Source organism: Chrysochloris asiatica, unplaced genomic scaffold (genome assembly GCF_000296735.1).
Source record: "Chrysochloris asiatica unplaced genomic scaffold, ChrAsi1.0 scaffold00140, whole genome shotgun sequence".
NCBI classification, from domain to species: domain Eukaryota; kingdom Metazoa; phylum Chordata; class Mammalia; order Afrosoricida; family Chrysochloridae; genus Chrysochloris; species Chrysochloris asiatica.
This window is the reverse complement of record NW_006408658.1, coordinates 1,966,359-1,971,207: the sequence shown is the minus strand read 5'-3', so window position 1 is coordinate 1,971,207 and position 4,849 is coordinate 1,966,359. Positions and strand designations below refer to the sequence as shown.

The window sequence follows — 4,849 nt, the reverse complement described above, 5'->3', positions numbered from 1 at the left end:
TAACAACAATAACAGCATTATTGTAGAGTTGTCTGTTTCTTTCTTCAATTATATTAGAGTTTGATGTATGTATTTTTAGGCTCTTTTGTTGGGAGCCCAGACATTTATTATGGTTATGTACTCTTGTTCAATTGACATTTTAATAATGAGATAATATCTTTCTCTGTATTTTATACTGTGTTTCTTTTTTTTGCCTTAAAATTAATTTTATCAGAGATTTGTATCGCCACTCCTACTCATGTTTCATTTCCATTAACTTGATTTATTTTTTCACATCCTTTCGTTTTTGATCTATGTTTGTCTTTTTTTGTAAAGTGTGCTTCTTATAAACAGCATATGGAAGGATCCTATTTTATTGTTCATTCTGCTACTCTCTGTATCTTGACTGGTGCATTTAATCCATTGACCTTCAGCGTAATTATCAGTAGGTATGAATTTCTTTCATTTTGCTACATGTTCTTTTTTGGTATGGCTGGTTTATTTGTTTTGCATGCCTTCCTGTGCTGATATCATTTTTTTTTTTCTTGTCAATTCCTTCATAGTTCTAATGTTTACAAAATGTTTACAAAATACTCATGGTTTTCTGTTTTCTTGATTTGATGTGAAAATGTATTAAGTTTCTTTGAGGCTACCCTGTCATTTATTAATTCCTTCCCCATTATAAAGCAGTCTGTTTTATCTTGAAATCCACTTGAACTCCTCACCCCCTGGATCTCTGTAACTATATTTTTCCCTACCTTAACTTTGTAGTTGTCCTGATCATAGGCTAATATCTCCAATTCCCTATTTTCAATTCTGTAGTTTTTTTTTACCCTGGACCCTTCCATATCTGGTCTGAATTCTGGGCGTAATTACTGTGTATGTCAATGTCTGGTTGTTTTCTGCTGTTGTTGGTTCTCAGTCCAAAGAACTGTCTTTAATATCTTTTGTAGTGTTTGGTTGGGTTTTACAAAGTCCTTTAATTTCTGTTTATTGAAAAATGTTCTGATTTTATAGTCCTATTTGAGGAGCAACTTTGCTGGGTATGTGATTCTTGGTTAGCAGTTTTCACCCCTAGCCCCGGAGTTTTGTATGTTTTCCTGTTTCCTTCTTACCTGCATGGTTTCTTTTGAGAAATCAGAGCTTAATCTTATTGGTTTTCTTTTGTAGGTAATATTTTGTCTTTCTCAAGCTGCTTTCAGGATTCTTTCTTTGTCTTTGATTTTGGAAAGTTTGATTATGATACATCTTGGAGATTTTCTTTTGGGGGATACATTGTTTGGGGTTATTTCAGCTTCCTGAATGCTTACTTTCTCATCATCCATTATGTTAGGGAAATTTTCTTCTCTTTGACTATCTTTTCTATGGTTTGCTTTGTATCTTCTTATTCCAGAATTCTGATTACCCATAGGGTTTCCCTCTTCATGATTTTCCACATGAATCTTAGGGTTCTGTTTTTTTTTTTTTTTTTTTTCATTCTTTTTTTCTGATTGTTCTTCTAGCCTACAACTATTGAGAAATTTATCTTCTAGCTCACAAATTCTGGCTTCCATTGACTCAAATCTACTCCTTTGCCCTTCCAGTACACTGTCCATATCTGATATCTTAGTATTAATCTGAATTTGTGTTTGCAGGTTTTGTATTGTCTCCAGTTATTTACCTATTTTGTTTGATTGCTCCTGAAGTAACTTTCTGAATTCTTCCTTGTTTACCTTGACCTTTCAGTCAATAGTTTTGTTGTTGTTATTACCTGCCATCAAGTTGGCTCTGACCTATATAGGGTTTCTGAGGACTGGCTGGTGAGTTTGAACTGCTGACTTTGTAGTTTGGAAGTACCTAAATATCATTCTCCTGAACTCTTTTCAGCCAGTTCCAGTACCTGTTGTTATTCAAAAGCATTTTTTTTTGCCTCTAAAATCTTTTTAATAACAGGACAGAATCAGGCATTAATTTTTATAGCCTTGGCTAACCCTTTGGCCCCTGGTACACTTGAACTTCTGGCGCTTGGAGTGAATGTAGGGTTTGGTGTGCCTGTGCGGGGTTCCCTGTGCCTTGCTGAAATGCCTGTACACTTCATAGCCCTTGTATGTACTAGAAAGCAGGACAGTCCTGAGACCTTTGGGGGAGTCCAGGGCCAACTGGTCAAAGGTGAGGATATTGCCCCTACCCTTGAAGATGGGGCTCTGGGCGTGGCTGCTAACACATAGTGCACACACCTTCAGCCTGGGCACCTCCTGAACCTGCACATCATCTGTGATGGTCCTCATGACCACAGCTGTCTTATTCTCCTGGCAAAAGCTTCATGTTCCTGATTATTCGAGAAAGGGACAGGGGTGTCCTGTTTTTGTGGTTCATGAACAGGCTCTTCAGCACAACTTGTTTGAATGTGGAATTGGTCTGTGTTGCCAGAAACCTGTACAGCTTGACCAACAGTTGCAGGTAGATGTCCTGGCTTTGGGCTCCTTGGCACGAACCTTTTGGTCTTTGTTGTGGCAGATGTCAACTCCCAAGATGGTGTCTCCTGCTCAGCTGGTCCAGAAAGCTCAAAAGCATTTTATAGCTCTGCTTCTTGGTTGATTGTATGAGTTACTCTGTCTTTTTTTTCATGTGAACAGAGATGATTTGTTGCTTTCTAGATATTGTGGTGTTGTATTTGTATTAAGTTGATGACTGTGTATTGGTGTTTTCTCAGGAACTCACCAACTACCATCTGCTGGATATGATCAAGAGATGAGCTTGTGTACCATTCTCTGTTTGCTCTTTGTGTATTTCATTCAGTTCAGGGTGAATTTAGCTGACGTTGGTTGTATAGCAGCTGATATTGACTCTAACCCAATTGGTGGGGTTGAAGAGGTTTGTCTGGTTACTGTCTGCTGGCAGGTGAGACAAGAAAAGAGAACAAATCTACAAGAGAGAATGAAAACAAACAAACACATAAGCAAATAACAATGGAAAAATAAATGGACTGCATATGTGCCACCTAATGGTCTCTTGTCTTCACAGTTTCTTGAGAAATTTCAAGATACTCCCACAGTGTCTATCAGACCTATAACCTGTCTTTTTCTTTCCTCTTTCCCCCTTTCTCTACCCACATGTTCATTCAGCCACTTCTAATGAGAAGAAGCCCAGGGCTGGCCAGGACCAACTTTGCAGATAGAACAAGGCTTACCAGAGTGGGTTTATTGCTGCTGTCTCTGCCCCCTTCTATTGTGTGGTCCGAGCACAACCCATGGGTCTGCGTGGTTCTGTCCACGTGGAAAGTGGGTCCATCCCTGGGAGTGTACACTCATATAGGTCTTGCCTCTGGTCACTGGGGCTATGCAAGGAACTAGGGATGGAGAGAGAGAGAAAGACAGAGAGAGAGAGATAAATCGCACCTTGTCTCTGTGAATCACAGGCAGGTTTTCACAAGAAGGTTTCTTATCTCTTTATCCACTCATGTATGCTCAAAAGACTGTAGCTGGTCTGGTTGACTGCCCCATAGCAGAAGTGACCTCCTTTCTTACAGCGACTGTTCAACTCTCTTTCCTGGTGAGCGCTCAATCCACTTATTTTATACCTTTCTCTGAAGCTCAGAGTTCCAAGACCTTCCTCTGAATCTGTCTAGTCTGGTTTTCTGAATCCTTGCTACAGAGGGTCCCCACACCTTTTGGCGTACTCTGTCATCTTGTTCTACCTTTCTGATTTCTTGAGTACTGCTGCTTCCATGTGTGTTGATTGTGGATTCAAGTAAAATGAATCCTTGAGAATTTCAAATATATTCTCTGCTTATTATGATTGCTTATTGGTCCAGTTGTGAAGCTTGCTGTTTTCTTTATCTTAAGGTGTAATCCATTCTGAAGCTGTAGGCTTTGATCTTCATCTGTAAATGCCTCAAGTCCTTTTCACTTTCAGTAAGCAAAGTTGTGTTGTCTGTCTAACACAGGTTGTTAACCAGTCTTCCTCCAATCATGATGGTGTCATCTTCACATAGTCCAACTTCTCAAATTATTTTCTCAGCATACAAGTTGAATAAGTATAGTGAAAGGATTCAATCTTGATGCACATCTTTCCTTATTTTTAACCAGGCAGTTTCCCCTTGTTCTGTTTGAACGACTGCCTCTAGGTCTATGTATAGGTTCTGAATGAGCACAATGAAGTGTTCTGGAATTCTCATTCTTTACAATGTTATCTATAATTTGTTATAATCCATAGTCATATGCTTTTGCATAATAAATGAAACACAGGTAAACATCTTTCTGGAATTCTTTTATTTCAGTCAAAACTCCTTTGATTGACATCAACAATAATATCCTTTGCTCTATTTCCTCATCTGAATATGACTTAAATTTCTACCAGTTCCCTGTCCAACTATTTTAGAATTGTCTTCAGAAATATTTTACATGTGTGTGATAGTAAATTATATTTGGTAATTTATGCATACCATTGGATCCGCTTTCTTTGGAATGGACATAAATGTGGATTTCTTTTAGTCTGTTAACCATGTAACTGTTTTCCAAATGTCTTGGCATAGATGAGTCAGCACTTACAGCATTATATCCATGTGTTGAAACATCTCAATTGGTGCTGTATGAATAATTGGAGACTTGTTTGTCACCAATACCTTCAGTACAGCTTTGGTTTCTTCCTTCATCGATGTTTAGTTACATCCTATCTCCTAGGATTGTTGAACATTGCCCATTCTTTTGTTACAGTGACTTTGTGGTTTTCTTCCATGTTCTTTTGATGCTTCCTCATTTTGTCCATAAAGTCATTTTGCATTGCAAGTTGAGGCTTGAATTTTTATGCTAGTTTTTTCAGCTTGAGAAATGCCAAGTGTGTTTTGCTCTTTTGTTTTTCTAACTCCAGGTCTTTGCAAATTGTGCTAAGA

General features: G+C 38.3%; 1 pseudogene; it reads right to left on the bottom strand.

The window, feature by feature from the left end:
- Positions 1 to 1,925: 1,925 nt before the first annotated feature.
- On the bottom strand, positions 1,926 to 4,463 carry LOC102826665 (annotated as a pseudogene).
- Between the last annotated feature and the right edge of the window lie 386 nt (positions 4,464 to 4,849).